Below are 22,401 nucleotides of genomic sequence, written 5' to 3' on the forward strand. Positions count from 1 at the left end.
ATAACCTGGGAGTTTCACAGGCTACCTATACTTGGGGGGAGGGCTCCCCGATACCTATCCTGGGGGGTTTCCCTGGCTTCCTCTATGTGGGGCTCTGTGGCTACCTGTACTTGGGGGGCTCTCTGGTACCTATCTTGGGGGGTTTCCCTGACTTCCTCTATGTGGGGCTCTGTGGCTACCTGTACTTGGGGGGCTCTCTGGTACCTATCTTGGGGGGATTCCCTGGCTTCCTCTATGTGGGGCTCTGTGGCTACCTATACTTGGGGGGGCTCTCTGGTACCTAGCCTGTACCTGACGCTAACCTCACCACCGCTGCAACTAACGTTAACCTCACTGCTGCCTCACCACCGCTGTACCTTACGCTAATCTCACTGCCGCTGCATCCAACACTAGCCTCACCGCTGCACCTAACGCTATCGTAACTGCCTCACCTAACGCTAACCTCCCTGCCGCTGCACCCAACACTAACCTCACTGCCGCTGCACCTAACACTAATCTCACCGCCACTGCACCTAACGCTGCTAGCCTCACTGCCGCTGCACCTAAAGCTATGGTCACTGCTGCACCTAACGCTAATCTCACTGCCGCTGCACCTAACGCTGCTAGCCTCACTGCCGCTGCAACTAAAACTATGGTCACTGCTGCACCTAACGCTAATCTCACTGCCGCTGCACCTAACACTAGCTCACCGCTGCACCTAACGCTATCGTCAATGCCTCACCTAAAGCTAACCTCCCTGCCGCTGCACCCAACACTAACCTCACTGCCGCTGCACCTAACGCTGCTAGCCTCACTGCCGCTGCACCCAAAGCTATGGTCACTGTTGCACCTAACGCTAACCTCACTGCTGCTGCACCTAACGCTGATGGCCTCATTGCCACTGCACCTAAAGCTATGGTCACTGTTGCACCTAACGCTAACCTCACTGCCGCTGCACCTAACGCTAATCTCACTGCCATTGCACCTAATGCTGCTAGCCTCACTGCTACTGCACCTAAAGCTATGGTCACTGCTGCACCTAACGCTAACCTCACTGCCGCTGCACCTAACACTAATCTCACCGCCACTGCACCTAACACTGCTAGCCTCACTGCCGCTGCACCTAAAGCTATGGTCACTGCTGCACCTAACGCTAACCTCACTGCCGCTGCACCTAACGCTAATCTCACTGCCACTGCACCTAAAGCTGCTAGCCTCACTGCTACTACACCTAAAGCTATGGTCACTGCTGCACCTAACGCTAACCTCACTGCCGCTGCACCTAACACTAATCTCACTGCCACTGCACTAACGCTGCTAGCCTCACTGCTACTGCACCTAAAGCTATGGTCACTGCTGCACCTAACGCTAACCTCACTGCCGCTGCACCTAACACTAATCTCACCGCCACTGCACCTAACGCTGCTAGCCTCACCGCCGCTGCACCTAAGGCTATGGTCGCTGCCGCACCTAACGCTGACTTCACTGCTGCTTCACCTAACACTAACCTCACTGTGCCCAACGCTAACCTCACCACCATGCACCTTACACTAACCTCGCAGTGCCTCACGCTAGCCTACTTTGGGCGGTGCCTGGAGGTGTGGCAGTGGCATGTATTAAAGCCTCTCTTTATTCTGTCTTTAAAAGTTAGGATGTTTGTTATTGATGTTGTGCACTACAGTGAGTGCACTGTTCTTTCATATGCAGAGTAATGACTGCTGTTTCACATGTCCGGTAATGACTACTGCTTTCATATGTAGGGTAATGACTGCTGCTTTCATATGTGGGGTAATGACTGCTGCTTGCATATATGGCACAATGACTACTGCTTTCTCATGTGGGTAATGACTGTTGCTTCCACATGTGGGCATACATTTGCATTTCTTATATGGGGTACTGCTTGCTGCATTTCTGCATTTCATATATATAAGGGGAAGTGACTGCTGCATTTGATATTTTTTAGTTGTTTCAGCATTTGTCATTGAGGGGCCCATAATCACAGTTACTGAAGCACAGTCTAATACATGATCCAAAAGAAACACAATGATGGGAGAAATTGATATCTCTCACAACCATACATTTTGCTAGTACGGAGTTGGAACCCTTTTTGCATCCAGTCTACCCTAATCCCTCACGGCATTCCTCAAAGATTTTGTTCCACATTGACATATTAACATCACACAGTTGCTGCAGATTTACCATCTGCACATCCATGATACATATCTTCCATTCCACCACATCCCAAAAGTACTCTATTAGATTGAGATCTGATGACTATGGAGGCCATAGAATTACACTAAACTCATTATGTTCAAGAAACCAGTTTTAGATGATCTGAGGTTTGTGACATACATTATGCATTATCCTGCTGGAAGTATCCTTCAGAAGCCATCAGGTGCACTGTGGTCATGAAGCAATGGGTATGGTCAGCAACAACATTCAGGTAGGCTGTAGTATTTAAACAAAGCCTAGGTGGTACTAAAGGGCCCAAAGTGTGCTAAGAATATATCCCCCACACCATTACACCACTACCAGCAGCCAGGATCAATCTTATTGCTTTTTTAACCCGACCGCCCATCGGAAAGCAACCGAATGAAACACACTCCCCCCACCCCCACCCCAAGCAGCACCTGAAAGAGTTTTCCGACCCTCATTTTAAAATGTTTGTTTTGCAATGAAAAGTGCAAAAACAGGACATTTTCAAATGTCGGTTTTGCAAGAACTAGTTAATGTAACTGTAAAATGTATTGCTTCTTTATGCTACATATATTTATACTAAATATATTTGTACACAAGATAGATATACGGTACATTTGGGCTGGGGCTGCCGTAAAAGGGCCTCTAGGTTTTGTTTTCCCCCCAGGCTAAAAGGTCCCAGTCCTCCCCTGGCGTTAATCGTCAGGAAGTGCATTAGACCCCAGCACATGTGTATTTGGCAGCAGATGTAGAAGCCCAAAGTTCTTCTGCTTTGCTAATTTGAGTGGAGGACTTACATTGTAGACATTTTGTAGCTTTTGCTGTTCTTTTGCTGGATCCTTTAAAATATGTATGGAAAGAAAAAAGAAATTTACTTTGGATATGTAAAGAAAAGAACACTTCAGAAATGTGGTTGCTTGGAGGGAGCATGTGAACTTTCACCAAGTTACTACGATTTTGCAGCATAACGGGATATTTTGATTAACGTAGTTCTCTTTATTACTGCCTTGAGAGTATTGGTTTATGTAAAGAGTTTAGAGAAAGAGCAAAGAGCTAGATCATGTCAAGGGAGCACTCGGATTTGAACCAAGGACCTCTCGATCAGCAGTCGAACGCTCTACCACTGAGCTATACCCCCACACTCTGTTCAGCTTTTCTGACCATTTTAAATAGTTTCTCTCATGTAGTTCATGAAAACATTTCAAGCGTTAGCTTGGAGTTTGTTAAGGTTGGACAGAGTTAAATGATAACTCTTAGAGACTAGAGATGGTCAATGAGACAGTAATAAATCCAGGTTGCATGCAAATTGAATTAATATTGTAGGCAGCTTGGAAATACGTTAATTGTCAGGAAGTGCATTAGACCCCAGCACATGTGTATTTGGCAGCAGATGTAGAAGCCCAAAGTTCTTCTGCTTTGCTAATTTGAGTGGAGGACTTACATTGTAGACATTTTGTAGCTTTTGCTGTTCTTTTGCAGGATCCTTTAAAATACATATGGAAAGAAAAAACAAATTTACTTTGGATATGTAAAGAAAAGAACACTTCAGAAATGTGGTTGCTTGGAGGGAGCATGTGAACTTTCACCAAGTTACTACGATTCTGCAGCATAACGGGATATTTTGATTAACGTAGTTCTCTTTATTATGTAAAGAGTTTAGAGAAAGAGCAAAGAGCTAGATCATGTCAAGGGGGCACTCGGATTTGAACTAAGGACCTCTCGATCTGCAATCGAATGCTCTACCACTGAGCTATACCCCCACACTCTGTTCAGCTTTTCTGACCATTTTACATAGTTTCTCTCATGTAGTCCATAAAAGCATTTCAAGCGTTAACTTGGAGTTTGTTAAGGTTGGACAGAGTTAAATGATAACTCTTAGAGACTAGAGATGGTCAATGAGACAGTAATAAATCCAGGTTGCATGCAAATTGAATTAATATTGTAGGCAGCTTGGAAATGCGTTAATCGTCAGGAAGTGCATTTGAATGTCCCACTTCCATGACGCTCACAATTTGCATAATAATCTGCATGAAAGCTAGAATGATGAGCATGTTACGGACCATGGCCGCAAGAGACACTTTCGTCAGACCCAGAAACTTCTCATTCTGCAGTTGCCATTTTTGCCACTGCATTAGACCCCAGCACATGTGTATTTGGCAGCAGATGTAGAAGCCCAAAGTTCTTCTGCTTTGCTAATTTGAGTGGAGGACTTACATTGTACACATTTTGTAGCTTTTGCTGTTCATTTGCAGGATCCTTTAAAATACGTATGGAAAGAAAAATCAAATTTACTTTTGATATGTAAAGAAAAGAACACTTCAGAAATGTGGTTGCTTGGAGGGAGCATGTGAACTTTCACCAAGCTACTACGATTCTGCAGCATAACGGGATATTTTGATTATTGTAGTTCTCTTTATTACTGCCTTGAGAGTATTGGTTTATGTAAAGAGATTAGAGAAAGAGCAAAGAGCTAGATCATATCAAGGGGGCACTCGGATTTGAACCAAGGACCTCTCGATCTGCAGTTAAATGCTCTACCACTGAACTATACCCCCACGCTCTGTTCAGCTTTTCTGACCATTTTAAATAGTTTCTCTCATGTAGTCCATGAAAACATTTCAAGCGTTAACTTGGAGTTTGTTAAGGTTGGACAGAGTTAAATGATAACTCTTAGAGACTAGAGATGGTCAATGAGACAGTAATAAATCCAGGTTGCATGCAAATTGAATTAATATTGTAGGCAGCTTGGAAATGCGTTAATCGTCAGGAAGTGTATTTGAATGTCCCACTTCCATGACGCTCACAATTTGCATAATAATCTGCATGAAAGCTAGAATGATGAGCATGTTACGGACCATGGCCGCAAGAGACACTTTCGTCAGACCCAGAAAGTTCTCATTCTGCAGTTGCCATTTCTGCCACTGCATTAGACCCCAGCACATGTGTATTTGGCAGCAGATGACGAAGCCCAAAGTTCTTCTGCTTTGCTAATTTGAGTGGAGGACTTACATTGTAGACATTTTGTAGCTTTTGCTGTTCTTTTGCAGGATCCTTTAAAATACGTATGGAAAGAAAAACCAAATTTACTTTGGATATGTAAAGAAAAGAACACTTCAGATATGTGGTTGCTTGGAGGGAGCATGTGAACTTTCACCAAGTTACTACGATTCTGCAGCATAACGGGATATTTTGATTATTGTAGTTCTCTTTATTACTGCCTTGAGAGTATTGGTTTATGTAAAGAGTTTAGAGAAAGAGCAAAGAGCTAGATCATGTCAAGGGGGCACTCGGATTTGAACCAAGGACCTCTCGATATGCAGTCGAATGCTCTACCACTGAGCTATACCCCCACGCTCTGTTCAGTTTTTCTGACCATTTTAAATAGTTTCTCTCATGTAGTCCATGAAAACATTTCAAGCGTTAACTTGGAGTTTGTTAAGGTTGGACAGAGTTAAATGATAACTCTTAGAGACTAGAGATGGTCAATGAGACAGTAATAAATCCAGGTTGCATGCAAATTGAATTAATATTGTAGGCAGCTTGGAAATGCGTTAATCGTCAGGAAGTGCATTAGACCCCAGCACATGTGTATTTGGCAGCAGATGTAGAAGCCCAAAGTTCTTCTGCTTTGCTAATTTGAGTGGAGGACTTACATTGTAGACATTTTGTAGCTTTTGCTGTTCTTTTGCTGGATCCTTTAAAATATGTATGGAAAGAAAAAAGAAATTTACTTTGGATATGTAAAGAAAAGAACACTTCAGAAATGTGGTTGCTTGGAGGGAGCATGTGAACTTTCACCAAGTTACTACGATTTTGCAGCATAACGGGATATTTTGATTAACGTAGTTCTCTTTATTACTGCCTTGAGAGTATTGGTTTATGTAAAGAGTTTAGAGAAAGAGCAAAGAGCTAGATCATGTCAAGGGGGCACTCAGATCTGAACCAAGGACCTCTCGATCAGCAGTCGAACGCTCTACCACTGAGCTATACCCCCACGCTCTGTTCAGCTTTTCTGACCATTTTAAATAGTTTCTCTCATGTAGTTCATGAAAACATTTCAAGCGTTAGCTTGGAGTTTGTTAAGGTTGGACAGAGTTAAATAATAACTCTTAGAGACTAGAGATGGTCAATGAGACAGTAATAAATCCAGGTTGCATGCAAATTGAATTAATATTGTAGGCAGTTTGGAAATACGTTAATTGTCAGGAAGTGCATTAGACCCCAGCACATGTGTATTTGGCAGCAGATGTAGAAGCCCAAAGTTCTTCTGCTTTGCTAATTTGAGTGGAGGACTTACATTGTAGACATTTTGTAGCTTTTGCTGTTCTTTTGCAGGATCCTTTAAAATACGTATGGAAAGAAAAAACAAATTTACTTTGGATATGTAAAGAAAAGAACACTTCAGAAATGTGGTTGCTTGGAGGGAGCATGTAAACTTTCACCAAGTTACTACGATTCTGCAGCATAACGGGATATTTTGATTAACGTAGTTCTCTTTATTATGTAAAGAGTTTAGAGAAAGAGCAAAGAGCTAGATCATGTCAAGGGGGCACTCGGATTTGAACCAAGGACCTCTCGATCTGCAGTCGAATGCTCTACCACTGAGCTATACCCCCACACTCTGTTCAGCTTTTCTGACCATTTTACATAGTTTCTCTCATGTAGTCCATGAAAGCATTTCAAGCGTTAACTTGGAGTTTGTTAAGGTTGGACAGAGTTAAATTATAACTCTTAGAGACTAGAGATGGTCAATGAGACAGTAATAAATCCAGGTTGCATGCAAATTGAATTAATATTGTAGGCAGCTTGGAAATGCGTTAATCGTCAGGAAGTGCATTTGAATGTCCCACTTCCATGACGCTCACAATTTGCATAATAATCTGCATGAAAGCTAGAATGATGAGCATGTTACGGACCATGGCCGCAAGAGACACTTTCGTCAGACCCAGAAACTTCTCATTCTGCAGTTGCCATTTTTGCCACTGCATTAGACCCTAGCACATGTGTATTTGGCAGCAGATGTAGAAGCCCAAAGTTCTTCTGCTTTGCTAATTTGAGTGGAGGACTTACATTGTACACATTTTGTAGCTTTTGCTGTTCATTTGCAGGATCCTTTAAAATACGTATGGAAAGAAAAATCAAATTTACTTTTGATATGTAAAGAAAAGAACACTTCAGAAATGTGGTTGCTTGGAGGGAGCATGTGAACTTTTACCAAGCTACTACGATTCTGCAGCATAACGGGATATTTTGATTATTGTAGTTCTCTTTATTACTGCCTTGAGAGTATTGGTTTATGTAAAGAGATTAGAGAAAGAGCAAAGAGCTAGATCATATCAAGGGGGCACTCGGATTTGAACCAAGGACCTCTCAATCTGCAGTCGAATGCTCTACCACTGAGCTATACCCCCACGCTCTGTTCAGCTTTTCTGACCATTTTAAATAGTTTCTCTCAAGTAGTCCATGAAAGCATTTCAAGCGTTAACTTGGAGTTTGTTAAGGTTGGACAGAGTTAAATGATAACTCTTAGAGACTAGAGATGGTCAATGAGACAGTAATAAATCCAGGTTGCATGCAAATTGAATTAATATTGTAGGCAGCTTGGAAATGCGTTAATCGTCAGGAAGTGCATTAGACCCCAGCACATGTGTATTTGGCAGCAGATGTAGAAGCCGAAAGTTCTTCTGCTTTGCTAATTTGAGTGGAGGACTTACATTGTAGACATTTTGTAGCTTTTGCTGTTCATTTGCAGGATCCTTTAAAATACGTATGGAAAGAAAAAACAAATTTACTTTGGATATGTGAAGAAAAGAACACTTCAGAAATGTGGTTGCTTGGAGGGAGCATGTGAACTTTCACCAAGTTACTACGATTCTGCAGCATAACGGGATATTTTGATTAACGTAGTTCTCTTTATTACTGCCTTGAGAGTATTGGTTTATGTAAAGAGTTTAGAGAAAGAGCAAAGAGCTAGATTATGTCAAGGGGGCACTCGGATTTGAACCAAGGACCTCTCGATCTGCAGTCGAATGCTCTACCACTGAGCTATCCCCCCACGCTCTGTTCAGCTTTTCTGACCATTTTAAATAGTTTCTCTCATGTAGTCCATGAAAGCATTTCAAGCGTTAACTTGGAGTTTGTTAAGGTTGGACAGAGTTAAATGATAACTCTTAGAGACTAGAGATGGTCAATGAGACAGTAATAAATCCAGGTTGCATGCAAATTGAATTAATATTGTAGGCAGCTTGGAAATGCGTTAATCGTCAGGAAGTGTATTTGAATGTCCCACTTCCATGACGCTCACAATTTGCATAATAATCTGCATGAAAGCTAGAATGATGAGCATGTTACGGACCATGGCCGCAAGAGACACTTTCGTCAGACCCAGAAACTTCTCATTCTGCAGTTGCCATTTCTGCCACTGCATTAGACCCCAGCACATGTGTATTTGGCAGCAGATGACGAAGCCCAAAGTTCTTCTGCTTTGCTAAATTGAGTGTAGGACTTACATTGTAGACATTTTGTAGCTTTTGCTGTTCTTTTGCAGGATCCTTTAAAATACGTATGGAAAGAAAAACCAAATTTACTTTGGATATGTAAAGAAAAGAACACTTCAGATATGTGGTTGCTTGGAGGGAGCATGTGAACTTTCACCAAGTTACTACGATTCTGCAGCATAACGGGATATTTTGATTATTGTAGTTCTCTTTATTACTGCCTTGAGAGTATTGGTTTATGAAAAGAGTTTAGAGAAAGAGCAAAGAGCTAGATCATGTCAAGGGGGCACTCGGATTTGAACCAAGGACCTCTCGATCTGCAGTCGAATGCTATACCACTGAGCTATACCCCAACGCTCAGTTCAGCTTTTCTGACCATTTTAAATAGTTTCTCTCATGTAGTCCATGAAAACATTTCAAGCGTTAACTTGGAGTTTGTTAAGGTTGGACAGAGTTAAATGATAACTCTTAGAGACTAGAGATGGTCAATGAGACAGTAATAAATCCAGGTTGCATGCAAATTGAATTAATATTGTAGGCAGCTTGGAAATGCGTTAATCGTCAGGAAGTGTATTTGAATGTCCCACTTCCATGACGCTCACAATTTGCATAATAATCTGCATGAAAGCTAGAATGATGAGCATGTTACGGACCATGGCCGCAAGAGACACTTTCGTCAGACCCAGAAACTTCTCATTCTGCAGTTGCCATTTTTGCCACTGCATTAGACCCCAGCACATGTGTATTTGGCAGCAGATGTAGAAGCCCAAAGTTCTTCTGCTTTGCTAATTTGAGTGGAGGACTTACATTGTAGACATTTTGTAGCTTTTGCTGTTCATTTGCAGGATCCTTTAAAATACGTATGGAAAGAAAAACCAAATTTACTTTGGATATGTAAAGAAAAGAACACTTCAGATATGTGGTTGCTTGGAGGGAGCATGTGAACGTTCACCAAGCTACTACGATTCTGCAGCATAACGGGATATTTTGATTATTGTAGTTCTCTTTATTACTGCCTTGAGAGTATTGGTTTATGTAAAGAGTTTAGAGAAAGAGCAAAGAGCTAGATCATGTCAAGGGGGCACTCGGATTTGAACCAAGGACCTCTCGATATGCAGTCGAATGCTCTACCACTGAGCTATACCCCCACGCTCTGCTCAGTTTTTCTGACCATTTTAAATAGTTTCTCTCATGTAGTCCATGAAAACATTTCAAGCGTTAACTTGGAGTTTGTTAAGGTTGGACAGAGTTAAATGATAACTCTTAGAGACTAGAGATGGTCAATGAGACAGTAATAAATCCAGGTTGCATGCAAATTGAATTAATATTGTAGGCAGCTTGGAAATGCGTTAATCGTCAGGAAGTGCATTAGACCCCAGCACATGTGTATTTGGCAGCAGATGTAGAAGCCCAAAGTTCTTCTGCTTTGCTAATTTGAGTGGAGGACTTACATTGTAGACATTTTGTAGCTTTTGCTGTTCTTTTGCTGGATCCTTTAAAATATGTATGGAAAGAAAAAAGAAATTTACTTTGGATATGTAAAGAAAAGAACACTTCAGAAATGTGGTTGCTTGGAGGGAGCATGTGAACTTTCACCAAGTTACTACGATTTTGCAGCATAACGGGATATTTTGATTAACGTAGTTCTCTTTATTACTGCCTTGAGAGTATTGGTTTATGTAAAGAGTTTAGAGAAAGAGCAAAGAGCTAGATCATGTCAAGGGGGCACTCGGATTTGAACCAAGGACCTCTCGATCAGCAGTCGAATGCTCTACCACTGAGCTATACCCCCACGCTCTGTTCAGCTTTTCTGACCATTTTAAATAGTTTCTCTCATGTAGTTCATGAAAACATTTCAAGCGTTAGCTTGGAGTTTGTTAAGGTTGGACAGAGTTAAATGATAACTCTTAGAGACTAGAGATGGTCAATGAGACAGTAATAAATCCAGGTTGCATGCAAATTGAATTAATATTGTAGGCAGCTTGGAAATACGTTAATTGTCAGGAAGTGCATTAGACCCCAGCACATGTGTATTTGGCAGCAGATGTAGAAGCCCAAAGTTCTTCTGCTTTGCTAATTTGAGTGGAGGACTTACATTGTAGACATTTTGTAGCTTTTGCTGTTCTTTTGCAGGATCCTTTAAAATACGTATGGAAAGAAAAAACAAATTTACTTTGGATATGTAAAGAAAAGAACACTTCAGAAATGTGGTTGCTTGGAGGGAGCATGTGAACTTTCACCAAGTTACTACGATTCTGCAGCATAACGGGATATTTTGATTAACGTAGTTCTCTTTATTATGTAAAGAGTTTAGAGAAAGAGCAAAGAGCTAGATCATGTCAAGGGGGCACTCGCATTTGAACTAAGGACGTCTCGATCTGCAATCGAATGCTCTACCACTGAGCTATACCCCCACACTCTGTTCAGCTTTTCTGACCATTTTACATAGTTTCTCTCATGTAGTCCATAAAAGCATTTCAAGCGTTAACTTGGAGTTTGTTAAGGTTGGACAGAGTTAAATGATAACTCTTAGAGACTAGAGATGGTCAATGAGACAGTAATAAATCCAGGTTGCATGCAAATTGAATTAATATTGTAGGCAGCTTGGAAATGCGTTAATCGTCAGGAAGTGCATTTGAATGTCCCACTTCCATGACGCTCACAATTTGCATAATAATCTGCATGAAAGCTAGAATGATGAGCATGTTACGGACCATGGCCGCAAGAGACACTTTCGTCAGACCCAGAAACTTCTCATTCTGCAGTTGCCATTTTTGCCACTGCATTAGACCCCAGCACATGTGTATTTGGCAGCAGATGTAGAAGCCCAAAGTTCTTCTGCTTTGCTAATTTGAGTGGAGGACTTACATTGTACACATTTTGTAGCTTTTGCTGTTCATTTGCAGGATCCTTTAAAATACGTATGGAAAGAAAAATCAAATTTACTTTTGATATGTAAAGAAAAGAACACTTCAGAAATGTGGTTGCTTGGAGGGAGCATGTGAACTTTCACCAAGCTACTACGATTCTGCAGCATAACGGGATATTTTGATTATTGTAGTTCTCTTTATTACTGCCTTGAGAGTATTGGTTTATGTAAAGAGATTAGAGAAAGAGCAAAGAGCATATCAAGGGGGCACTCGGATTTGAACCAAGGACCTCTCGATCTGCAGTTAAATGCTCTACCACTGAACTATACCCCCACGCTCTGTTCAGCTTTTCTGACCATTTTAAATAGTTTCTCTCATGTAGTCCATGAAAGCATTTCAAGCGTTAACTTGGAGTTTGTTAAGGTTGGACAGAGTTAAATGATAACTCTTAGAGACTAGAGATGGTCAATGAGACAGTAATAAATCCAGGTTGCATGCAAATTGAATTAATATTGTAGGCAGCTTGGAAATGCGTTAATCGTCAGGAAGTGTATTTGAATGTCCCACTTCCATGACGCTCACAATTTGCATAATAATCTGCATGAAAGCTAGAATGATGAGCATGTTACGGACCATGGCCGCAAGAGACACTTTCGTCAGACCCAGAAAGTTCCCATTCTGCAGTTGCCATTTCTGCCACTGCATTAGACCCCAGCACATGTGTATTTGGCAGCAGATGACGAAGCCCAAAGTTCTTCTGCTTTGCTAATTTGAGTGGAGGACTTACATTGTAGACATTTTGTAGCTTTTGCTGTTCTTTTGCAGGATCCTTTAAAATACGTATGGAAAGAAAAACCAAATTTACTTTGGATATGTAAAGAAAAGAACACTTCAGATATGTGGTTGCTTGGAGGGAGCATGTGAACTTTCACCAAGTTACTACGATTCTGCAGCATAACGGGATATTTTGATTATTGTAGTTCTCTTTATTACTGCCTTGAGAGTATTGGTTTATGTAAAGAGTTTAGAGAAAGAGCAAAGAGCTAGATCATGTCAAGGGGGCACTCGGATTTGAACCAAGGACCTCTCGATATGCAGTCGAATGCTCTACCACTGAGCTATACCCCCACGCTCTGTTCAGTTTTTCTGACCATTTTAAATAGTTTCTCTCATGTAGTCCATGAAAACATTTCAAGCGTTAACTTGGAGTTTGTTAAGGTTGGACAGAGTTAAATGATAACTCTTAGAGACTAGAGATGGTCAATGAGACAGTAATAAATCCAGGTTGCATGCAAATTGAATTAATATTGTAGGCAGCTTGGAAATGCGTTAATCGTCAGGAAGTGCATTAGACCCCAGCACATGTGTATTTGGCAGCAGATGTAGAAGCCCAAAGTTCTTCTGCTTTGCTAATTTGAGTGGAGGACTTACATTGTAGACATTTTGTAGCTTTTGCTGTTCTTTTGCTGGATCCTTTAAAATATGTATGGAAAGAAAAAAGAAATTTACTTTGGATATGTAAAGAAAAGAACACTTCAGAAATGTGGTTGCTTGGAGGGAGCATGTGAACTTTCACCAAGTTACTACGATTTTGCAGCATAACGGGATATTTTGATTAACGTAGTTCTCTTTATTACTGCCTTGAGAGTATTGGTTTATGTAAAGAGTTTAGAGAAAGAGCAAAGAGCTAGATCATGTCAAGGGGGCACTCGGATCTGAACCAAGGACCTCTCGATCAGCAGTCGAATGCTCTACCACTGAGCTATACCCCCACGCTCTGTTCAGCTTTTCTGACCATTTTAAATAGTTTCTCTCATGTAGTTCATGAAAACATTTCAAGCGTTAGCTTGGAGTTTGTTAAGGTTGGACAGAGTTAAATAATAACTCTTAGAGACTAGAGATGGTCAATGAGACAGTAATAAATCCAGGTTGCATGCAAATTGAATTAATATTGTAGGCAGCTTGGAAATACGTTAATTGTCAGGAAGTGCATTAGACCCCAGCACATGTGTATTTGGCAGCAGATGTAGAAGCCCAAAGTTCTTCTGCTTTGCTAATTTGAGTGGAGGACTTACATTGTAGAGATTTTGTAGCTTTTGCTGTTCTTTTGCAGGATCCTTTAAAATACGTATGGAAAGAAAAAACAAATTTACTTTGGATATGTAAAGAAAAGAACACTTCAGAAATGTGGTTGCTTGGAGGGAGCATGTGAACTTTCACCAAGTTACTACGATTCTGCAGCATAACGGGATATTTTGATTAACGTAGTTCTCTTTATTATGTAAAGAGTTTAGAGAAAGAGCAAAGAGCTAGATCATGTCAAGGGGGCACTCGGATTTGAACCAAGGACCTCTCGATCTGCAGTCGAATGCTCTACCACTGAGCTATACCCCCACACTCTGTTCAGCTTTTCTGACCATTTTACATAGTTTCTCTCATGTAGTCCATGAAAGCATTTCAAGCGTTAACTTGGAGTTTGTTAAGGTTGGACAGAGTTAAATTATAACTCTTAGAGACTAGAGATGGTCAATGAGACAGTAATAAATCCAGGTTGCATGCAAATTGAATTAATATTGTAGGCAGCTTGGAAATGCGTTAATCGTCAGGAAGTGCATTTGAATGTCTCACTTCCATGACGCTCACAATTTGCATAATAATCTGCATGAAAGCTAGAATGATGAGCATGTTACGGACCATGGCCGCAAGAGACACTTTCGTCAGACCCAGAAACTTCTCATTCTGCAGTTGCCATTTTTGCCACTGCATTAGACCCTAGCACATGTGTATTTGGCAGCAGATGTAGAAGCCCAAAGTTCTTCTGCTTTGCTAATTTGAGTGGAGGACTTACATTGTACACATTTTGTAGCTTTTGCTGTTCATTTGCAGGATCCTTTAAAATACGTATGGAAAGAAAAATCAAATTTACTTTTGATATGTAAAGAAAAGAACACTTCAGAAATGTGGTTGCTTGGAGGGAGCATGTGAACTTTCACCAAGTTACTACGATTCTGCAGCATAACGGGATATTTTGATTATTGTAGTTGTCTTTATTACTGCCTTGAGAGTATTGGTTTATGTAAAGAGTTTAGAGAAAGAGCAAAGAGCTAGATCATGTCAAGGGGGCACTCGGATTTGAACCAAGGACCTCTCGATCTGCAGTCGAATGCTATACCACTGAGCTATACCCCCACGCTCAGTTCAGCTTTTCTGACCATTTTAAATAGTTTCTCTCATGTAGTCCATGAAAACATTTCAAGCGTTAACTTGGAGTTTGTTAAGGTTGGACAGAGTTAAATGATAACTCTTAGAGACTAGAGATGGTCAATGAGACAGTAATAAATCCAGGTTGCATGCAAATTGAATTAATATTGTAGGCAGCTTGAAAATGCGTTAATCGTCAGGAAGTGCATTAGACCCCAGCACATGTGTATTTGGCAGCAGATGTAGAAGCCCAAAGTTCTTCTGCTTTGCTAATTTGAGTGGAGGACTTACATTGTAGACATTTTGTAGCTTTTGCTGTTCTTTTGCAGTATCCTTTAAAATACGTATGGAAAGAAAAAAGAAATTTACTTTGGATATGTAAAGAAAAGAACACTTCAGAAATGTGGTTGCTTGGAGGGAGCATGTGAACTTTCACCAAGTTACTACGATTCTGCAGCATAACGGGATATTTTGATTATTGTAGTTCTCTTTATTACTGCCTTGAGAGTATTGGTTTATGTAAAGAGATAAGAGCTAGATCATGTCAAGGGGGCACTTGGATTTGAACCATGGACCTCTCGATCTGCAGTCGAATGCTCTACCACTGAGCTATACCCCCACGCTCTGTTTAGCTTTTCTGACCATTTTAAATAGTTTCTCTCATGTAGACCATGAAAACATTTCAAGCATTAACTTGGAGTTTGTTAAGGTTGGACAGAGTTAAATGATAACTCTTAGAGACTAGAGATGGTCAATGAGACAGTAATAAATCCAGGTTGCATGCAAATTGAATTAATATTGTAGGCAGCTTGGAAATGCGTTAATCGTCAGGAAGTGCATTAGACCCCAGCACATGTGTATTTGGCAGCAGATGTAGAAGCCCAAAGTTCTTCTGCTTTGCTAATTTGAGTGGAGGACTTACATTGTAGACATTTTGTAGCTTTTGCTGTTCTTTTGCAGGATCCTTTAAAATACGTATGGAAAGAAAAAACAAATTTACTTTGGATATGTAAAGAAAAGAACACTTCAGAAATGTGGTTGCTTGGAGGGAGCATGTGAACTTTCACCAAGTTACTACGATTCTGCAGCATAACGGGATATTTTGATTAACGTAGTTCTCTTTATTATGTAAAGAGTTTAGAGAAAGAGCAAAGAGCTAGATCATGTCAAGGGGGCACTCGGATTTGAACTAAGGACGTCTCGATCTGCAATCGAATGCTCTACCACTGAGCTATACCCCCACACTCTGTTCAGCTTTTCTGACCATTTTACATAGTTTCTCTCATGTAGTCCATAAAAGCATTTCAAGCGTTAACTTGGAGTTTGTTAAGGTTGGACAGAGTTAAATGATAACTCTTAGAGACTAGAGATGGTCAATGAGACAGTAATAAATCCAGGTTGCATGCAAATTGAATTAATATTGTAGGCAGCTTGGAAATGCGTTAATCGTCAGGAAGTGCATTTGAATGTCCCACTTCCATGACGCTCACAATTTGCATAATAATCTGCATGAAAGCTAGAATGATGAGCATGTTACGGACCATGGCCGCAAGAGACACTTTCGTCAGACCCAGAAACTTCTCATTCTGCAGTTGCCATTTTTGCCACTGCATTAGACCCCAGCACATGTGTATTTGGCAGCAGATGTAGAAGCCCAAAGTTCTTCTGCTTTGCTAATTTGAGTGGAGGACTTACATTGTAGACATTTTGTAGCTTTTGCTGTTCTTTTGCAGGATCCTTTAAAATACGTATGGAAAGAAAAACCAAATTCACTTTGGATATGTAAAGAAAAGAACACTTCAGATATGTGGTTGCTTGGAGGGAGCATGTGAACTTTCACCAAGTTACTACGATTCTGCAGCATAACGGGATATTTTGATTATTGTAGTTCTCTTTATTACTGCCTTGAGAGTATTGGTTTATGTAAAGAGTTTAGAGAAAGAGCAAAGAGCTAGATCATATCAAGGGGGCACTCGGATTTGAACCAATGACCTTTCGATCTGCAGTCGAATGCTCTACCACTGAGCTATACCCCCACACTCTGTTCAGCTTTTCTGACCATTTTAAATAGTTTCTCTCATGTAGTCCATGAAAGCATTTCAAGCGTTAACTTGGAGTTTGTTAAGGTTGGACAGAGTTAAATGATAACTCTTAGAGACTAGAGATGGTCAATGAGACAGTAATAAATCCAGGTTGCATGCAAATTGAATTAATATTGTAGGCAGCTTGGAAATGCGTTAATCGTCAGGAAGTGTATTTGAATGTCCCACTTCCATGACGCTCACAATTTGCATAATAATCTGCATGAAAGCTAGAATGATGAGCATGTTACGGACCATGGCCGCAAGAGACACTTTCGTCAGACCCAGAAACTTCTCATTCTGCAGTTGCCATTTTTGCCACTGCATTAGACCCCAGCACATGTGTATTTGGCAGCAGATGTAGAAGCCCAAAGTTCTTCTGCTTTGCTAATTTGAGTGGAGGACTTACATTGTAGACATTTTGTAGCTTTTGCTGTTCATTTGCAGGATCCTTTAAAATACGTATGGAAAGAAAAACCAAATTTACTTTGGATATGTAAAGAAAAGAACACTTCAGAAATGTGGTTGCTTGGAGGGAGCATGTGAACTTTCACCAAGTTACTACGATTCTGCAGCATAACGGGATATTTTGATTATTGTAGTTCTCTTTATTACTGCCTTGAGAGTATTGGTTTATGTAAAGAGATTAGAGAAAGAGCAAAGAACTAGATCAAGTCAAGTGGGCACTCGGATTTGAACCAAGGACCTCTCGATCTGCAGTCGAATACTCTTCCACTGAGCTATACCCCCACGCTCTGTTCAGCTTTTCTGACCATTTTAAATAGTTTCTCTTATGTAGTCCATGAAAACATTTCAAGCGTTAACTTGGAGTTTGTTAAGGTTGGACGGAGTTAAATGATAACTCTTAGAGACTAGAGATGGTCAATGAGACAGTAATAAATCCAGGTTGCATGCAAATTGAATTAATATTGTAGGCAGCTTGGAAATGCGTTAATCGTCAGGAAGTGCATTAGACCCCAGCACATGTGTATTTGGCAGCAGATGTAGAAGCCCAAAGTTCTTCTGCTTTGCTAATTTGAGTGGAGGACTTACATTGTAGACATTTTGTAGCTTTTGCTGTTCTTTTGCAGGATCCTTTAAAATACGTATGGAAAGAAAAAACAAATTTACTTTGGATATGTAAAGAAAAGAACACTTCAGAAATGTGGTTGCTTGGAGGGAGCATGTGAACTTTCACCAAGTTACTACGATTCTGCAGCATAACGGGATATTTTGATTAACGGAGTTCTCTTTATTACTGCCTTGAGAGTATTGGTTTATGTAAAGAGTTTAGAGAAAGAGCAAAGCGCTAGATCATGTCAAGGGGGCACTCGGATTTGAACCAAGGACCTCTCAATCTGCAGTCGAATGCTCTACCACTGAGCTATACCCCCACGCTCTGTTCAGCTTTTCTGACCATTTTAAATAGTTTCTCTCATGTAGTCCATGAAAGCATTTCAAGCGTTAACTTGGAGTTTGTTAAGGTTGGACAGAGTTAAATGATAACTCTTAGAGACTAGAGATGATCAATGAGACAGTAATAAATCCAGGTTGCATGCAAATTGAATTAATATTGTAGGCAGCTTGGAAATGCGTTAATCGTCAGGATGTGTATTTGAATGTCCCACTTCCATGACGCTCACAATTTGCATAATAATCTGCATGAAAGCTAGAATGATGAGCATGTTACGGACCATGGCCGCAAGAGACACTTTCGTCAGACCCAGAAACTTCTCATTCTGCAGTTGCCATTTCTGCCACTGCATTAGACCCCAGCACATGTGTATTTGGCAGCAGATGTAGAAGCCCAAAGTTCTTCTGCTTTGCTAATTTGAGTGGAGGACTTACATTGTAGACATTTTGTAGCTTTTGCTGTTCTTTTGCAGGATCCTTTAAAATACGTATGGAAAGAAAAACCAAATTTACTTTGGATATGTAAAGAAAAGAACACTTCAGAAATGTGGTTGCTTGGAGGGAGCATGTGAACTTTCACCAAGTTACTACGATTCTGCAGCATAACGGGATATTTTGATTAACGTAGTTCTCTTTATTACTGCCTTGAGAGTATTGGTTTATGTAAAGAGTTTAGAGAAAGAGCAAAGAGCTAGATCATGTCAAGGGGGCACTCGGATTTGAACCAAGGACCTCTCGATCTGCAGTCGAATGCTCTACCACTGAGCTATACCCCCACGCTCTGTTCAGCTTTTCTGACCATTTTAAATAGTTTCTCTCATGTAGTCCATGAAAACATTTCAAGCGTTAACTTGGAGTTTGTTAAGGTTAGACAGAGTTAAATGATAACTCTTAGAGACTAGAGATGGTCAATGAGACAGTAATAAATCCAGGTTGCATGCAAATTGAATTAATATTGTAAGCAGCTTGGAAATGCGTTAATCGTCAGGAAGTGTATTTGAATGTCCCACTTCCATGACGCTCACAATTTGCATAATAATCTGCATGAAAGCTGGAATGATGAGCATGTTATGGACCATGGCCGCAAGAGACACTTTCGTCAGACCCAGAAACTTCTCATTCTGCAGTTGCCATTTCTGCCACTGCATTAGACCCCAGCACATGTGTATTTGGCAGCAGATGTAGAAGCCCAAAGTTCTTCTGCTTTGCTAATTTGAGTGGAGGACTTACATTGTAGACATTTTGTAGCTTTTGCTGTTCTTTTGCAGGATCCTTTAAAATACGTATGGAAAGAAAAACCAAATTCACTTTGGATATGTAAAGAAAAGAACACTTCAGATATGTGGTTGCTTGGAGGGAGCATGTGAACTTTCACCAAGTTACTACGATTCTGCAGCATAACGGGATATTTTGATTATTGTAGTTCTCTTTATTACTGCCTTGAGAGTATTGGTTTATGTAAAGAGTTTAGAGAAAGAGCAAAGAGCTAGATCATATCAAGGGGGCACTCGGATTTGAACCAATGACCTTTCGATCTGCAGTCGAATGCTCTACCACTGAGCTATACCCCCACACTCTGTTCAGCTTTTCTGACCATTTTAAATAGTTTCTCTCATGTAGTCCATGAAAGCATTTCAAGCGTTAACTTGGAGTTTGTTAAGGTTGGACAGAGTTAAATGATAACTCTTAGAGACTAGAGATGGTCAATGAGACAGTAATAAATCCAGGTTGCATGCAAATTGAATTAATATTGTAGGCAGCTTGGAAATGCGTTAATCGTCAGGAAGTGTATTTGAATGTCCCACTTCCATGACGCTCACAATTTGCATAATAATCTGCATGAAAGCTAGAATGATGAGCATGTTACGGACCATGGCCGCAAGAGACACTTTCGTCAGACCCAGAAACTTCTCATTCTGCAGTTGCCATTTCTGCCACTGCATTAGACCCCAGCACATGTGTATTTGGCAGCAGATGTAGAAGCCCAAAGTTCTTCTGCTTTGCTAATTTGAGTGGAGGACTTACATTGTAGACATTTTGTAGCTTTTGCTGTTCTTTTGCAGGATCCTTTAAAATACGTATGGAAAGAAAAACCAAATTTACTTTGGATATGTAAAGAAAAGAACACTTCAGATATGTGGTTGCTTGGAGGGAGCATGTGAACTTTCACCAAGTTACTACGATTCTGCAGCATAACGGGATATTTTGATTATTGTAGTTCTCTTTATTACTGCCTTGAGAGTATTGGTTTATGTAAAGAGATTAGAGAAAGAGCAAAGAGCTAGATCATATCAAGGGGGCACTCGGATTTGAACCAAGGACCTCTCGATCTGCAGTCGAATGCTCTACCACTGAGCTATACCCCCACGCTCTGTTCAGCTTTTCTGACCATTTTAAATAGTTTCTCTCATGTAGTCCATGAAAACATTTCAAGCGTTAACTTGGAGTTTGTTAAGGTTGGACAGAGTTAAATGATAACTCTTAAAGACTAGAGATGGTCAATGAGACAGTAATAAATCCAGGTTGCATGCAAATTGAATTAATATTGTAGGCAGCTTAGAAATGCGTTAATCGTCAGGAAGTGTATTTGAATGTCCCACTTCCATGACGCTCACAATTTGCATAATAATCTGCATGAAAGATAGAATGATGAGCATGTTACGGACCATGGCCGCAAGAGACTCTTTCGTCAGACCCAGAAACTTCTCATTCTGCAGTTGCCATTTCTGCCACTGCATTAGACCCCAGCACATGTGTATTTGGCAGCAGATGTAGAAGCCCAAAGTTCTTCTGCTTTGCTAATTTGAGTGGAGGACTTACATTGTAGACATTTTGTAGCTTTTGCTGTTCATTTGCAGGATCCTTTAAAATACGTATCGAAAAAAAAAACAAATTTACTTTGGGTATGTAAAGAAAAGAACACTTCAGAAATGTGGTTGCTTGGAGGGAGCATGTGAAATTTCACCAAGTTACAACGATTCTGCAGCATAACGGGATATTTTGATTATTGTAGTTCTCTTTATTACTGCCTTGAGAGTATTGGTTTATGTAAAGAGATTAGAGAAAGAGCAAAGAGCTAGATCATATCAAGGGGGCACTCGGATTTGAACCAAGGACTTCTTGATCTGCAGTCGAATGCTCTACCACTGAGCTACACCCCCACGCTCTGTTCAGCTTTTCTGACCATTTTAAATAGTTTCTCTCATGTAGTCCATGAAAACATTTCAAGCGTTAACTTTGAGTTTGTTAAGGTTGGACAGAGTTAAATGATAACTCTTAGAGACTAGAGATGGTCAATGAGACAGTAATAAATCCAGGTTGCATGCAAATTGAATTAATATTGTAGGCAGCTTGGAAATGCGTTAATCGTCAGGAAGTGCATTAGACCCCAGCACATGTGTATTTGGCAGCAGATGTAGAAGCCCAAAGTTCTTCTGCTTTGCTAATTTGAGTGGAGGACTTACATTGTAGACATTTTGTAGCTTTTGCTGTTCTTTTGCAGGATCCTTTAAAATACGTATGGAAAGAAAAAACAAATTTACTTTGAATATGTAAAGAAAAGAACACTTCAGAAATGTGGTTGCTTGGAGGGAGCATGTGAACTTTCACCAAGTTACTACGATTCTGCAGCATAACGGGATATTTTGATTAACGTAGTTCTCTTTATTACTGCCTTGAGAGTATTGGTTTATGTAAAGAGTTTAGAGAAAGAGCAAAGAGCTAGATCATGTCAAAGGGGGCACTCGGATTTGAACCAAGGACCTCTCGATCTGCAGTCGAATGCTCTACCACTGAGCTATACCCCCACGCTCTGTTCAGCTTTTCTGACCATTTTAAATAGTTTCTCTCATGTAGTCCATGAAAGCATTTCAAGCGTTAACTTGGAGTTTGTTAAGGTTGGACAGAGTTAAATGATAACTCTTAGAGACTAGAGATGGTCAATGAGACAGTAATAAATCCAGGTTGCATGCAAATTGAATTAATATTGTAGGCAGCTTGGAAATGCGTTAATCGTCAGGAAGTGTATTTGAATGTCCCACTTCCATGACGCTCACAATTTGCATAATAATCTGCATGAAAGCTAGAATGATGAGCATGTTACGGACCATGGCCGCAAGAGACACTTTCGTCAGACCCAGAAACTTCTCATTCTGCAGTTGCCAT

General features: G+C 40.5%; 26 non-coding genes across 26 annotated transcripts; all 26 read right to left on the minus strand.

Moving 5' to 3' along the window:
• Positions 1–3,241: 3,241 nt before the first annotated feature.
• Positions 3,242–3,313, minus strand: TRNAS-GCU (transfer RNA serine (anticodon GCU)). The gene has a single exon. It is a non-coding gene; the product is annotated as a tRNA-Ser (tRNA).
• A 550-nt stretch (positions 3,314–3,863) lies between these two features.
• On the minus strand, positions 3,864–3,935 carry TRNAC-GCA (transfer RNA cysteine (anticodon GCA)). Its single transcript has one exon. It is a non-coding gene; the product is annotated as a tRNA-Cys (tRNA).
• A 723-nt stretch (positions 3,936–4,658) lies between these two features.
• TRNAC-GCA (transfer RNA cysteine (anticodon GCA)) lies at positions 4,659–4,730 on the minus strand. The gene has a single exon. It is a non-coding gene; the product is annotated as a tRNA-Cys (tRNA).
• Positions 4,731–5,453: 723 nt separating this feature from the next.
• On the minus strand, positions 5,454–5,525 carry TRNAC-GCA (transfer RNA cysteine (anticodon GCA)). Its single transcript has one exon. It is a non-coding gene; the product is annotated as a tRNA-Cys (tRNA).
• A 572-nt stretch (positions 5,526–6,097) lies between these two features.
• TRNAS-GCU (transfer RNA serine (anticodon GCU)) lies at positions 6,098–6,169 on the minus strand. The gene has a single exon. It is a non-coding gene; the product is annotated as a tRNA-Ser (tRNA).
• A 550-nt stretch (positions 6,170–6,719) lies between these two features.
• TRNAC-GCA (transfer RNA cysteine (anticodon GCA)) lies at positions 6,720–6,791 on the minus strand. Its single transcript has one exon. It is a non-coding gene; the product is annotated as a tRNA-Cys (tRNA).
• A 723-nt stretch (positions 6,792–7,514) lies between these two features.
• Positions 7,515–7,586, minus strand: TRNAC-GCA (transfer RNA cysteine (anticodon GCA)). The gene has a single exon. It is a non-coding gene; the product is annotated as a tRNA-Cys (tRNA).
• Positions 7,587–8,158: 572 nt separating this feature from the next.
• Positions 8,159–8,230, minus strand: TRNAC-GCA (transfer RNA cysteine (anticodon GCA)). Its single transcript has one exon. It is a non-coding gene; the product is annotated as a tRNA-Cys (tRNA).
• Positions 8,231–8,953: 723 nt separating this feature from the next.
• Positions 8,954–9,025, minus strand: TRNAC-GCA (transfer RNA cysteine (anticodon GCA)). Its single transcript has one exon. It is a non-coding gene; the product is annotated as a tRNA-Cys (tRNA).
• A 723-nt stretch (positions 9,026–9,748) lies between these two features.
• On the minus strand, positions 9,749–9,820 carry TRNAC-GCA (transfer RNA cysteine (anticodon GCA)). The gene has a single exon. It is a non-coding gene; the product is annotated as a tRNA-Cys (tRNA).
• Positions 9,821–10,392: 572 nt separating this feature from the next.
• TRNAS-GCU (transfer RNA serine (anticodon GCU)) lies at positions 10,393–10,464 on the minus strand. Its single transcript has one exon. It is a non-coding gene; the product is annotated as a tRNA-Ser (tRNA).
• A 1,339-nt stretch (positions 10,465–11,803) lies between these two features.
• TRNAC-GCA (transfer RNA cysteine (anticodon GCA)) lies at positions 11,804–11,875 on the minus strand. The gene has a single exon. It is a non-coding gene; the product is annotated as a tRNA-Cys (tRNA).
• Positions 11,876–12,598: 723 nt separating this feature from the next.
• Positions 12,599–12,670, minus strand: TRNAC-GCA (transfer RNA cysteine (anticodon GCA)). The gene has a single exon. It is a non-coding gene; the product is annotated as a tRNA-Cys (tRNA).
• Positions 12,671–13,242: 572 nt separating this feature from the next.
• TRNAS-GCU (transfer RNA serine (anticodon GCU)) lies at positions 13,243–13,314 on the minus strand. The gene has a single exon. It is a non-coding gene; the product is annotated as a tRNA-Ser (tRNA).
• A 550-nt stretch (positions 13,315–13,864) lies between these two features.
• On the minus strand, positions 13,865–13,936 carry TRNAC-GCA (transfer RNA cysteine (anticodon GCA)). The gene has a single exon. It is a non-coding gene; the product is annotated as a tRNA-Cys (tRNA).
• A 723-nt stretch (positions 13,937–14,659) lies between these two features.
• Positions 14,660–14,731, minus strand: TRNAC-GCA (transfer RNA cysteine (anticodon GCA)). The gene has a single exon. It is a non-coding gene; the product is annotated as a tRNA-Cys (tRNA).
• Positions 14,732–15,290: 559 nt separating this feature from the next.
• TRNAC-GCA (transfer RNA cysteine (anticodon GCA)) lies at positions 15,291–15,362 on the minus strand. Its single transcript has one exon. It is a non-coding gene; the product is annotated as a tRNA-Cys (tRNA).
• A 550-nt stretch (positions 15,363–15,912) lies between these two features.
• TRNAC-GCA (transfer RNA cysteine (anticodon GCA)) lies at positions 15,913–15,984 on the minus strand. Its single transcript has one exon. It is a non-coding gene; the product is annotated as a tRNA-Cys (tRNA).
• A 723-nt stretch (positions 15,985–16,707) lies between these two features.
• On the minus strand, positions 16,708–16,779 carry TRNAC-GCA (transfer RNA cysteine (anticodon GCA)). The gene has a single exon. It is a non-coding gene; the product is annotated as a tRNA-Cys (tRNA).
• Positions 16,780–17,502: 723 nt separating this feature from the next.
• Positions 17,503–17,574, minus strand: TRNAC-GCA (transfer RNA cysteine (anticodon GCA)). Its single transcript has one exon. It is a non-coding gene; the product is annotated as a tRNA-Cys (tRNA).
• Positions 17,575–18,146: 572 nt separating this feature from the next.
• Positions 18,147–18,218, minus strand: TRNAC-GCA (transfer RNA cysteine (anticodon GCA)). The gene has a single exon. It is a non-coding gene; the product is annotated as a tRNA-Cys (tRNA).
• Positions 18,219–18,941: 723 nt separating this feature from the next.
• On the minus strand, positions 18,942–19,013 carry TRNAC-GCA (transfer RNA cysteine (anticodon GCA)). The gene has a single exon. It is a non-coding gene; the product is annotated as a tRNA-Cys (tRNA).
• Positions 19,014–19,736: 723 nt separating this feature from the next.
• On the minus strand, positions 19,737–19,808 carry TRNAC-GCA (transfer RNA cysteine (anticodon GCA)). Its single transcript has one exon. It is a non-coding gene; the product is annotated as a tRNA-Cys (tRNA).
• A 723-nt stretch (positions 19,809–20,531) lies between these two features.
• Positions 20,532–20,603, minus strand: TRNAC-GCA (transfer RNA cysteine (anticodon GCA)). The gene has a single exon. It is a non-coding gene; the product is annotated as a tRNA-Cys (tRNA).
• Positions 20,604–21,326: 723 nt separating this feature from the next.
• On the minus strand, positions 21,327–21,398 carry TRNAC-GCA (transfer RNA cysteine (anticodon GCA)). Its single transcript has one exon. It is a non-coding gene; the product is annotated as a tRNA-Cys (tRNA).
• Positions 21,399–21,971: 573 nt separating this feature from the next.
• Positions 21,972–22,043, minus strand: TRNAC-GCA (transfer RNA cysteine (anticodon GCA)). The gene has a single exon. It is a non-coding gene; the product is annotated as a tRNA-Cys (tRNA).
• Positions 22,044–22,401: the final 358 nt, after the last annotated feature.

The sequence above is a fragment of the Hyperolius riggenbachi genome, chromosome 7 (assembly GCF_040937935.1).
Source record: "Hyperolius riggenbachi isolate aHypRig1 chromosome 7, aHypRig1.pri, whole genome shotgun sequence".
In the NCBI taxonomy this organism is placed as follows: domain Eukaryota; kingdom Metazoa; phylum Chordata; class Amphibia; order Anura; family Hyperoliidae; genus Hyperolius; species Hyperolius riggenbachi.